This window comes from Ambystoma mexicanum, chromosome 6q (assembly GCF_040938575.1).
Source record: "Ambystoma mexicanum isolate Mex_15411 chromosome 6q, UKY_AmexF1_1, whole genome shotgun sequence".
In the NCBI taxonomy this organism is placed as follows: Eukaryota; Metazoa; Chordata; class Amphibia; order Caudata; family Ambystomatidae; genus Ambystoma; species Ambystoma mexicanum.
The window spans coordinates 160,268,441-160,282,214 of record NC_090937.1 but is presented as its reverse complement, the minus strand read 5'-3'; positions in this window follow the sequence as shown (position 1 = coordinate 160,282,214).

Below are 13,774 nucleotides of genomic sequence, written 5' to 3'. Positions count from 1 at the left end.
CTGTAAAAGCAAGAGTTTATGGGAAAGCTAACTGCTTGTGCTGTAGGGCAGTTTTGGAGGACTTTAGAAAGGTTTGGTGTTTTTTATTTTGTCAGTGTTTTAGTTTTTGGTACTTTTGATCCATATTCGTTTGCTTTAGTCTGTGTGTATTTTTGTTAGCCTCCTTTTGCGTTTTTTTCCTTTTTACCCTTAATTTCCTCGTGAAAAATATATGTTTTTTTCTGTCCTCTCCCTGTTCCCTCTTACATTTCATCACACAAATAAAGTTTAAAGTAGCAAAAATAAAGTCTTTTCCATTTGGTATTCTTAATCTCATTTGGCTGTGTTTTTGTCTTTCTCAGCCTTGTATGACTACCTATTTTTGTTTCCCTTACCTTTCCTTACAACCAAAAGTACATAATTAAACTGTATTAACAAGCCAGAAGTATGTACCTGGAATTATCGGCCATGAAGTCCAAGTTAATGGCACAAGTGCATCAAGAGCATATACCGATGTTTTCAGAGCCCATACCTCCTGGTACGGCCTGAGGATGGGGCCTTTAAAACTAGTATGTCAGGGGGTAAAGGGGGAAAATAAGAAAAAAAAGGTCAGTCTCCCTGAAGCGGTTACTGGGAACTAGTTAGTTCCCAGCAACCACGTACAATGTTGCGAGGAGTGGGGCTTAAAATCAACTGGCCAGTGTCTGCCGGTGCAGCACAGGATGGCATGTGAGTGGCGGTTGTGGGCGCTAAACATAGAGAAGCCAGGCCACGTCTGCCAGGTGTGGCCTGGCCAAGCATGTATACAAGTGGGCGTAGACATCTGTCCCTCATGTGAGGAATGTAAGGAGGGGTAGAGGGCACGTGATTCAGATTGCCCAGGCCGCATCTGTCTGATGCGGCCCAGCAGACAAGGTGGAAAGCAGCGCTGGTGGTAGGGAACTCAGCGCAGCACTCCTATGATGAGGGGGAGTAGGGAAAGCCTTGCTGCAATGGTGGCAGGACTCACAGTGCGGCGCACCTTCTCATCATCGCAGCAATGCACAAACAGCCATGTCGCTGCTTTGGCCGCAGGACTCTCAGCGTGGCACTCCTCTCATCAAATGAGCGCCACGCCGAGAGCCCTACCGCCAGGTCAGTGATACTAGGGAAATCACACAGCTTCCCCCTAATCTGCCACTTTCTGATTCATCTCGGCTGTATGTACAGGATATTGGCCAATCAGGGAGTGCCACGTCACTCTTCCAGGACATAAGAGTTAGGAAAAAAACGGCTATTTTGTATGACCTCTTTTGTCCCAGTCAGAGATTCCTTCCTATGATTTTCTTCTTCATTTTAGGGTGTTTGCTGAATGGATTGTAATCACCTTCATGATTGGTTGTCAGAATCCCATGTGAATCATTTTGCTTAAAATAATCAGTCACGTTTTGTTAATTTTGTCTCGTTTTACTTTCCTAATGAAGGAAGTGAAATCATGAACTACATGCTGTGGTTTGTATTTGGGCGTGGGAGTGGTAGAAGAGGAAGAGGAGGAAAAGGAAGCTAATTTATCACGGCACAAGGATGTTAATTGCCTGGGTGAGGTCTGCAAAGAGAATGGGACGCCTCTTGTGTTTGTGGGACTAGTGCTAGTCATCAGCAGCCGAAGGCAGGTGTTGCCGACGGTAGGAGATTCAATGAGGATTGCTTAGAAAGAGGAAGCTGAGAATGGAGGGATCCCACTACCACAGGAGGCGGCCAGAAGGTGGAGGTGGAGAGAGAGGGAGCAGTCAGGACGTTCAGAGGGGGCTATGCAAAGAGGGCCTAGGCCAGATGTGGTGGAAGGGCAGTGATGGGCTATTAGGTATTGCCCGATTTAATAAAAGAGGACATTGTAGCTGCAGACACCCTGGAGCTATGATCTATGCAATGAAGTAATCCACTTTGCAGTTGGCGAGGAAGCCCAGCAGGGTGCAGCAGAAGTGTGGGGCTGCACCAAGATGAATGAGAAAAGCTGCAGGTGGTGGGGCTGAAAGAGATGGAACTGCCAACAACTGGAGTAGAAAGAAAAGGTTCCTGAGGCCTTGCTACCTGTGGTACCTTTTCAAAAGGGTCAAGGCAGGCATGGGTTGCCTTTTCAAGTTTCTTGCTGGACAGGGGAGCATGGCATTATCTAATTTAATGCCAACCCAAAAAGCATGTATCACTTGATACAAAAGATATGCTGTGAGAAAACACCTACCTTAGGTTAAATTGTGAAAAGTGTGTTTTTTTTTAATCAATATCTCCAGCAATTTAGGATTTGTATTTGTTCATTTATTCATTCAGTGTTTTATAGGGCATCACATGTGTAGATAATTGATGGCAACACTATAAGAGTGGGACGCAAAGTCAAAACATTGGGCTTCTACCTGGACTCCAACTTCACCTTTAACAGACAGGTGAACTCACTAGCCTCCTCCACGGCTTACACGTGTAAATTGATCCGTACAGCCAAACCTTTCTATCCGAAACCAGCTGCCTGACCCTGGCCAGAGCCCTCATACTATCCCGCTTAGACTACTGTAACGCCCTTTATCTTGGGTCCTCCAAAGCCACTACTAGCAAGTTACAAACCATCCAGAACAATGCACTCAGAACGGCCCTGTGCATCTCAAGAAGCGACCACTTCACAGCACACAGCCAGCACAACAACTGGACCCCTATCATAGACAAAATCTCCCTAAAAACTGCCTCACTCACCCACAAGTCCCTCAATAACGCGGCCCCCATCTATCCATAGAGAGACTGCCTCTCCGTCCCTAACTAGAAACGCTCTACCATAGGAGGTAATAGCTTCCCAGTTAAAGCGGCTAAACTGTGGAACTCCCTACCACCCACTCTTAGAACGGACTTACCCTACCAAAACTTCCGTTCCAAGATGATGTCCTGGCTGAAGACAGCCGTTGTCTAAACATACTGAGCCAGGTTCCGCCTCTCCCTTTCGTCACTGTTAACTGTATATATGTATATATTCCTGCTTACCTTCATTATTATTGTGTTTATGCCTTGTATATATTTTATTGTCTGCAACTAAGTTTCGCATATTCCTGTATCTGCTGCGCCCTGTTACCCTAGGGTATTCCGGCGCATTATAAATGATAAACAAACAAACATAAAACAAACAAGGATTGGTGCAGGGTAAGGGCATGGATGATATGGTGACAAGTGTGCAGGCATATCCACGCAACTCATCATCCCAACATTAAAAAAGCAAAACTAATTTAATTTATTACACAGAATAAGCTTCTATGGGTGCATTTCTGTTCGGTTAAGGGCTTGAAATGTTACATTTTCAGGTGTGTTCATGAACTTCCTATGGTTGGTCCCTTGTCAACTTTTCAAAGGGCGAGAGTATCATATAGTTAATGAACTTTGATTGCCAGTTGTCTTTTGTCAAATATTCTGAGTTTGAAGTTAGCCTCTGTTAGACAATCAGTAACGCAGGGGTCTTTGAGAACTTAAGTTCTCATAGTATTTAGCAACTCGAGGGGGGTGCTTTTCCAAAAACGCTTTTGAGCTAATACAGTGAGCATAATCACAATGCGTAGGGTGGCTGGAATTCAGTGGATTTTGTGGAGGGCACCAGAAATATGAGCATACTTTCTGAGGCATAACACAGCGATCACAGTGATCAACAAGACCCGGATGTTCTGTATCTTTAAGTGTATGTCCAGGGATGGTAGTATCTGTACATATGTCAAACTTGCAGGCCTCGTCTTCCGAGTCCGAGAATCCCCCGCCCCCCCCTCCTCACCTGATGTGCTGGAATCTTGTTGTGGTGTCTTCTTCTTACCCCGGATTAGATATCCTTTTTTTATGCAGGTAGGGTCTGCCTCAGGAAGACGCCACAGTGGTTGCTTGATTGGCAAGCAGGCCATTGGCCTCGCTGCAGAGACAGCAGGATCGGGCAAAAAGCCAAGAATGGCACAAAAAACACTTGATCCTTTTCAGGTTTAGTGTGTTCTTTGCTGGTATCTGGTATTGTAGTAGCTTGTATTCCAGGATACCATGGATAGAAGACTTTGAAGAACAGGCCCCCCAAGCAGAGAGTGGATTCGAGGTCTGATGGTCAGGGTGAGGAGTCCAGGAATGGAACAGCATCCCAGGTGGAACGAGAGCACGCTCAACGGGACACAGAGGGAGAAGGAATCTGTGCCGAGGTGGCCTGAGAGTTTGTGAACACAGAGGTGAGAAGAGAAACGTAGCAGATCCCTACAGCCGGGCAGAGAACCTGAGAGGTAGAGCGGGAGCATGAGAGAGAAGCGAGAGAAAGGGAGATGAAAGGATTGAAGGGAGAGAGGGAAAGTGCCCTCTGGCATGGTCATGGAGGGATCCGAACCAGTGGGAAGCTCTAACAAGCGGGAAGCTGCGGTGCGACGTGGCAAGTAAACAGAAGCAGGCAAGACTCAGCAGAGCATCAAAGGGGAAAAAGCAGCGTGTGGACGCAAAGGAGAATGCTAGTCTGCGGGTTGCAACGCACCGACCGCCAGGAGGGCGGGATTATGAACCTCCCGGTCGCGGCCATGCTGGAAAAGACTAGACAGCGGATGCGGTGCGGAAGAGAACGTGACGCGACAACTCAATGACGGCAAGAGCGCCAGCAATCCCATATGTGCAAACCTGTGCAGCGCATGACAATATATCAGGTTAATGGGAAAGGGGCATTTGCTCACCCTGGCTAAAATGGATTGTGAAAAGGTAAGATTCTGGTCGAAGGATATTCTTACATGTCTTACCTTGTGAGCAGGTGGACATTTGGCTCCCAGGTCATGGGGCCACAGTTTGAATAAGACATTAATTTGCAATGGCCCACAGATTATAATTTCTGTATTTTACGGTTGAGGTAGTGTTGACATCCAGCTCTGGACCGCTGCAGACAGACTTTGATGTGTGTTGTTGTGAGTGCTTTTGTCTAGGTGGCATGTAATCTGCATATAATGGGCGTACATAATAAAAGCGAATCGAAAGTGGTTAAACACATGAGTTAGCGAGAGGTTATAACTATTTAGTAGCCATGGCTAGAGTAATGCAGCACCCCACACATGAGGGATATTGGCCTGTACTTGAATGTCTGCATTTCACAGCGGCTGTACTGCCTTCCAGAAAAGAGGAGAGCCATTAAAAGGCTGAAAATGCAAGTATTGCTTTCATTTGGCAGCAGCTGGATGGAATGGTCTACAGTGGCATATTCCGTGGCTATATCTAGGAAGATTATCGCTGTACAGACAACGTTTTTGCATTTTAGTTCCAAAGGATGTCTTCTCCTGAGTCTATGAGAGAGGTTTGGTACTTCCTTCTAGATTAAAACCTTGCTTCTTATCATGGAACAGGTTATGGTGTTTGCTGTATTCATGGAGTTGTTTTGATATAATTATCCCAAAGAGCCTGGCCTCAAAGGAATGATTGGAAAGTGGACAGTGGTTTCATAGGACTGCTGTGTCTGCAAATTGTTTTTCCAGGGGAGGGTTGATGGTTGCTGATTTGAGGGCACAATGGATGATTTCAGTGGTGGTTTTCAGTGATTTTTCAGCGGGCGACCCAGCGCAGAGCTGAGTGCTTTGGTCAGGTCTGCTTAGTATGGGGTGTCCTAGTTTTTTTAGGTTGCATCTCTTCTACTGCAAAGTTGTAGAGCCGGGGGACTTACTGTTGGTTGTAGAAACAGGCACTGCCTGTGTCCTTATTTCGTCTCTATATGCATCCAAAAGAGATTTCGACAGGTAAAAAGGTCACCTGATTCTTCCCCATTGCCATATAAACGGTGATCCATAGGTTCATTCGGGGAGTAGTTTCCTTTGGAGGAACATTGGTGGATCCCAGAGATGAATATGAGTCCTAGGAATGACACTTTATTGTAGATTTAGGTGAAATGTCCTGGACTAAGCCAAACAGTGTGGTGGGTTGCTGGAAAGGCAGGATTGGCAGGGGTGTGGACATCGGGTAGCACTTTAAGCGGCATGGTGGAGAAATGTGGCAGCCATATATCTAGGGAATTCAAGGAGTCAGGGAAGCAGAGATGGGAAGTTTTGACAGAATCATTATCAGACCATTTTCAAAATTGATGATGGTGTGCGTGCCATACTTTGCAGGGCCTTCTTTGACATACAATGTGATGCCATCATTGACTTTACTTGGTGCAGATGTGGTGAACACTATATTAAGACGGTTACTTAATTTTTTGTGTAGTGATAAAATAACAGCAGGACAGTCATCATAATTCCTGTTTTCAGACATCAATAGCGATCTGCAAATAGCTTGCCTGATGGTCCTATAATGTATGGGATTTCTCCATCCTTTATTGCTCATACCTTTGGTATGGTGGATGATTTCAAGGCAGTTCTTTCTGCTGGTTGCCTTCGTAGTGGAAGGTTTGGCACACGTTTATGTAGTGGCTATGACATGGTGGATAGCCTACATTTTAAAGAAGGGGACTAGATGTGGGACTCTGTGTTTGATCAGAAGGTTGAATGTATATTTTGTAAGAGCATATAGTGCAAGGCATGGAGGTTAGAGATGACGATCGCATTCCAAAAAGTGAATCTGGTGTTGCACAAACTAGACAGGGCAAAAAGGAAATGTGTATACAGGAGTAACATCAGCAGTGAGACAGTAGAAGGAGACAAAAGGAGAAAATGCAAATTCAAAGAGCAGAGAAAATAGATTAACAACCTAAACAAGTGGATCTAGTGGGACAAGGGTGAATGGGGCTATGAGAGAAAAGCTGGAGATAGTAGACTGGAGAACGAGGGGATATGGAAAACACAATAAGTAAAATAAGTACTGGATGCTAATTGGAAATATCTGAGGCAGCACGGGGAAAAGAGATCTCGTGGAAAGCTCAGCAGGGTTGTCGATTTGAGCACAGAAGCAGTCAGGCAAATATATGAGGTATTAATAGAAAGTGGAATCGCAGCAGTATCAAAGAGTGGGAAGGCACCCGAGAAGGAAATACCTTGCCAGAACGTATGAAATGCAGCAGTGGGATATCAGCTAAGTGGTCTGAGGGGTCAGCCATGCAAGGCAGACCAATGTTTGTAGTTGCCTCAAAATAAGACATTTTACTTAAGTAAATGTTTTCAAATAAAGACTTGCTTGCCCTACTCTACCGAGGAATTTCCTACCAAGCCTAAAGGCTAAGGGAACAATCGCTAGCATGGGTAAACTGGCCCTCACTTTAAACAACAAACATTTGAAAAAAATGATAGAGCAACACAGGATAAATAGCAATATTAAACAATATCTGGATGTCCTTCACCTATCCTGGATAATATTAGCCTGACCCTGCCCACAAGACTTACTTCCTTTCAGTATTGGCAGTCTTTAGCATTACAAGTTTACTTCAGAATTTTCTTTACAAGCATCCAGCTCCCCTTACCCAGATTTACTCACACCTTTTCTGTAATCATCCTGAAGCCGTATTGCCACTCTTTCAGCTTCCGTTAAAAATGCCACGCTTATATATGAGGCCACTGGACTGTTGACAACATCACAGACTAGGTAGATTGGTTTAAGCAAGACTAGTTTCACTATGAAAAGGGTTTGCCTCTTGGCTTGAGTAATGCTTGTTCTTCTCTTCAATAGGGCAGGTCTCATTCCTGGGGTCTCATTCCTGGCCTGCCCTTACTAGCAGCAACACCTCGCCAACATCATGCAATAGGTCCTTGCGACCACGAGGACGATATTGCTTTCATTTTGCCCGGGCCTCTCCATCATGGCCTCCAAGCTTACTACATTCTGCTGTTACATTTGGCGCGCTTTGAAGGAGCTGTGTGCTTGATCCAACTTTGTCTCTAATCACAACAGGCCGGGAGAGCTGGCAGGCATTGCAGGCCCCCCTTTAAGTGCCACCATTGGGCCTTATTCCTGACCTGCCCTTCCTAGCAGCAACACCTCACCAACATCATTCAAAAAGCCCTTGCAGCCAGAAAGACTGCATTGCTTTCCTTTTGCCCGGGCTGCTACATCATGACGTCCGGTCTTACTACAATCTGCTCATGCACTCAACCCACTTTGAAGGATCAGTGTGATTGGTCCGCCTTTGCCTCTAATTACGACAGTCCTGTGGAACTGGCAGGCGACGCCGGTACCTCTCTAAGAGCCACCATCGTAGGGATGAAGCTCAACCTGTCTGGACCTGTCCAGGAGTGCAGGGTCCCCTCACCCTGTTCACCGACAGCCTACTGTATCAAATGCTGCCTGATTCTTGAAAATACAGTGGCCAGGCAAGTTCTACCTACAAGCAGTAAGCCTCATTGATTTGGCGGTCCTTGTCCCTATGCATCATTCCATTCTACATCTTCCATATATACCTGCAAACCCCTCCTCCCCCCTTTAGGTGTGCTCTCACATCCCACTGCCTTGCGGGTCAACTCATTCCCTGCTCCCCTATTCCATTACGCTCATCTCACCTGCTTTCACGCAGACATGCCCCGCAACGCAGACACTAGACAAACCCTGCTGGATTGACTACCTTTTTCTGTCCTGGTCTAATCAAGGTGCCTCTGATTCTTCTCGCCTTATTCTAAAGTTGTACTAATTGCATTTGCAACCGAATCTGATGCCTTGGACTGCACTGGATTACTCTAGGCCTCATTACTATGATATGGACCTGAACACTAGCAATGTGATGTCTCTAGGTACATTTGCTGTGACTTGTTTTTACTGGCCATTCAGCTACTTTGATCAATTCTCAAGTCTGGGAATTTTTTAACTCCTGTCACTTGTTTTAAACCTGGCCTTCAGCTCCATTGTTTAATCTCGAAATCCAGGCATTTTCTAACTCTTGTGCCTTGTTTTAAACTTGGGGTTCAGCTGCATTATTGTTTATACTTGTAGGCCCTTCACCTGTTCCCCCCATCTCATTCATCTTGTTGTGCTACTCCTGCTTGATGTAACCTTTCCCTTGGACACTGACTTACTCTAGAACTGTTGTATCTCCCTGGGACTGGCTGCTAGGCCACCTGGTGAATTCCTTTTTCACTGTGCAGTCCCTCTTCCTGATGCTCCCATCCCCCTGCATCCATGGTGCCCTCTGTCTCCTCTATCTACTCTAACTGTTTCTCTATCACCTATCCTACCTCTCTCTGGAGGTCTGGAAGAAAAATGTTTAATAAAGTGCTCCTGACCTCCAACCCAGGCCTCCCCATTGCTGATATTTACACCAATGTTTTCTCCAGACAGACTATCACTGATATCCCCTTCACTGTCCATTCTCCCGACCTGTGGACTCCACATCTGGTCTCTATCCTATCCCCTTTTTCCTCCTCGCCCATTAATGGTGGAACCAGATCGAACTTCTTTTGTCATACTTCTCATCGTCTTGGTACATCATTAATGTCTACCAGAATGGCACTATCATGGCCCAGGGCTTTCAGGCCAATCTCCTCTAGGCATCTTCAGTCTCTCATTAACTTCCTCCCTTTTCCTGTCACTCCTCCAATCACCACACCTCTGGCCTCCCCGCCCCAACTGACGGTTGTACCATGTCCCTGTATCCCACCTCGGAAGACATTTAAAGGTGGCAACCAGCTTCACTTAGCTACACTGAATTCTCTCACTGCTGTTAAACACTCCTCTGACATCTGTCACCTCCTTGAATACATTGACCTTGACATACCTGCTCTCACCAAGATGTGGTTGAAACCGGTTTGGCCTGTGTCTTCCCTGAATGGGTCTCTGCTTCTGTCATACCCATTAAATCCTACTCTTCCTTCTAATGTCTCATCTGCAAGCTTGGCATCTCTCCTAAACTCTCTCTCTCGCTACCATCTACAGGGCCCCATGTCTGATATCCCTTTTCCTCTTGGAGTGGGCTGACCTTGCCTCTTCTCTTCTGACCACTACCTTTTGCTGCCTCTTTTATTCCCTCCAAATCCTGCTATTGACTCTCCAATGACTCAGCCCTTTCTAACCTTCACCTCTCCATCACCAATACCCTTGACATCCTTGCCCCTGCCATGAGGATCCCCATGAAGCCTGCTTCTAAGTGCAATAGTTAGTATGACTCTGACTTAGCCACAGTGAATTGAAAATGCAAAGCTGTGAAACAGAGGTAGCTGGCTGCCTGCACATCCTCTGACAAACTCGCCTGTTGCCTACTCCAAAGACAATATAGACTCGCCATCCGCTCCAAGAATTGGGCCCCATACAAGCCTCCATCTCTGGAGCCACTAACAACACAGCCAAACTTTTCAAAATCTTCAAAGAACTTGCAAATCCTTCTGCAGTCTCAATGTCTCCTCTTCCTTCCCAGACCCTCTGTACGGCATTGACCCCACATTTCAATACCAAAATTCATTACATCCTTTTCTCTCTTTCTCCTCTACTTCCATCCCACCTACATCTGCATGCATTCCTACCTTAGCCCCCCCTCGCTCCTTCCTCCCTACTTTCCTCCTTCTCACCTGTATCATCTGAAGAGGTCACCAAGACAGTCTCCTCTATGAAAATCTCCTCCAAACAGGTGTTTCCCTGCTCCTCTAGAACTATGAAGGACAATATTGCCTCACTTTCTCCCTCCTTGGCTGAGTTCTGCAACCACTCTTTTGCTACTGACTCTTTCAAATCATCCCTCAAGCACTCCCATGTTCATCCCCTCCTAGAAAAGCTGTTTGCTGACGCTCCATTCCCAGCTAACTACCGCCCTATCTCCACTACCTCCTTTTTGGCCAATTTCTGGAGATAATAATAATAATAATAATAATAATAATGATAATTATTATTATTATTATTATTATTATTTAGCATTTATATAGTGCTACAAACCCTCAGGCATATGTGCACTGCTTATTATTACCCACGGTGTGTGGTGCTCATTTATCGACCTCGGAAGGATGAAAGGTGGAGTTTGGCCCTGCCGGGATTCGTACCTGTGTCAGCAGGCTCTACACAGATGTTAAAGCGAGCACTCTACTCGCTATGCTATCAGACCGGCTAATTGGTCATCTCCCAACTAATCCATCACACTGAATCTGGTGGTTCTCTCCATAACCATGCATTTGGCTTCAGAGCAGCCAGAGGCATGGAAACTGCTCTCCTGAACACTCGTGATGACTTGCTCTCAAACCTTGATTCCAACTCTCATTCCGTTCTCATCCTCCTCGATCTGTCCTCTGCCGATCTGTCCTCTACCTTTGTCATGGTCAATCACCTCACCCTCATAAATTGGCTCCATGATACCCTGGGCATCACGGTACTGTGCACTGGACTGGTTGACCTCTTTCCTCTCTAATCGGCCCAGGGCCCTTTTCTCTCCTCTATCTCACTCTCTACTTGCAGCATCCCTCAGGGTTCTATCCTCTCATCGTGGCTTTTCAACATTTACCTTGCCCCTTTCGCTCACCTGATCACCTTCTCTCATCATTTCCAGTGCTACACTGATGACACAGAGCTTTCCTTCAAGCTGCCCTCCTCTTCCTCCACTCCTTCCTCTCTTATTCCCGACTGGCTGACTGTTTTCCAGGCAAGGTGTGCTAATCATGATATCTGTCTTAATGCCAGTAAAACGGGATCCTTCTCATTGGGACTACCACCTCCTCCTTCCCTCCTACTCTCTGGCTTCCCTCCTTTGCCCCTTCAGCTAACCCTATTATGGGTGTCATCCTCGAATAATCTATTTCCTTCTCATCCCACATTGCTGGCCAAGAAGACCCACTTTCAGCTTTACCACCTCAGAGGCATTCTCCCCTTCCTCACCTTCCCCCAGAAACTCAATTTCTCCAGAAGTCTGGCTCTCTCCAGGTTGGATTATTGCACCAGGCTCTTCCTTAACCGTCCTCTTTCCTCCCTCTGCCCTCTTCATCTAATCCAGAATAGGACTGCAAGACTTATCCTTGTCCTCAAGCCCAGGGACCGCATCTCTCCAGCCCTAAAATCTCTCAACTGGCTCCCGGTGACTGCAAGGATCAAATTCAAAACCATCTGCATTGTCCACATGGCTTTCTGGGGCCTGGTATCTTGCGGTATATAACTCTCTCTCCCTAAATACCTCCCTGCTAGAGTCCTTTGGTCCTCTATCTCTAACTCTCTTCAGATCAGACGATGCTTCAAGCAGAGAGTGAGGGTAGATCCCTTCCTTCGGCAGGAGCCTCCCTCTGGAATGGTCCCCCTATTGGTCTTCATCCGAATCTCCTTAAGTTCTGGAAACTTCTCAAGACCTTCCTTTTCTCTTCCTCCTTCCCTCTCCCCTCCCTTGCTAGCCTGCACCTGCTGCTTCAACTGGCTGTCTGTGACCCCTATGAGTCTTGCTGGGTCAGGACTTCCTTGGACCAGTCTTACCCCCGTGAAGCCCTTTATGAGCACTTGCCCTCAGGCACCATTCCCTGACAAGCCATTGACTCTGGTCCATCCTCATTGTTGCACTATTCACACCTATCCCTTTCTCCACTGGCACTCACCCTCCAGTGCTCCCCCTGGCACTTGTTCATCCCCATCGGCCCCTTCCCAGGTGCACTTCTTCTTCAATCCCCTCCCTCTAACATTCCCCCTGCCTCCCTACTTCATGTTACTGCACTTGCACGATCCAAATGTCACAAGGCCTAGTAGAACCATTATGGTTGTTTTCTCCTTTGTCCCCCCAGCCCCGTTGTTTGTCTTGTGGCACCTGGAAACAAGTCCTGCTGTATTGGCACCGTGCAAATGTTCAATAAATAAATAAAGATAGTAACGTCTTGGAATAATTAAGAATGTCAATTCTGGATACAATACAAGGTTCAGTCCTCAAAGTGAAAAACAAAATGACCACTCTTTAAGGTAGATTTTTAAAGTTAAAGTGATGATCATAATTGTATTCCCATGTGGTATCAATGAGGTAACTTCTGACTTCCCTTGGGAAACACAATTGGTCACACACAACCTTCCTTTGATGCAGTTTTCAAATTGTTATTACTTGTAGCTCTTGTACAACATCAAAACTAGCTTTTCCGAATGGATTCAATACTTGTTACTTTTCCACAATAAAGGACACGCAACCACTCTGGTATTCCAAAAAAGAGTTCAACAATGGATATAATAGCATTTTACATCTCACAAAAATAGTACAGCTTTCAGTGAGAGTGCACACATTTCCATTGTTAATAAACAGTTTAGACATGCCAAACAACTTTTACTCACTTTACACGTTATGCAAGTTACTTCAGAGCTGGCTACTGTTACCAGCAAGGTTTAGGAAGTGAATCTGAACACTGTGCTTCGCTCACCAGCGTCAGGGACACTATGGTTGTGGGTTGCTCTGATTCCGAACTTCCTCCACCACTGCTACTGCTTCTGGCTCACTTGGGACTCACACCATTTTCCAGCATGGGTGTCTCTGGTCCAGCCACCTTAATTGGGAGTTATGTTTACTCCTGAAACCCTTGGCTTGCCTTCTGCTTCTGGCCTTGGGCTCTGGGATAGCCACTGCTCTGCAATCACAGCAACTCGGTTCACATGGGGAAAACTTAACTTGCAGCATGTCTTCCTCTGCACAGCCTTTGCAACACAGGTTTTGGGAACACAGGACCATCTCAGAACTTGCAGGTAAAATCTACTGTCTCCACGTTCTGGCGTCCCTTCCATGCTGCCACTTCCTTGTGATTTGCCAGCCTCATGCTTATTCTCTGCTACTTATACTGCCAGCCATCCAAGTAGTGCTCCAGCTCCTTCTCTTGCTCCTGTTTTCCTGTTGGGTCCTTTTATGCGTCACAGGTTTGACAATAGGCTTCAGGTGTGAGGCATTACCCTCAATTGCCTGACCTCTGCAGTGTCTACTGGGCTTAAATGCCTGACCGCTATATCTAAG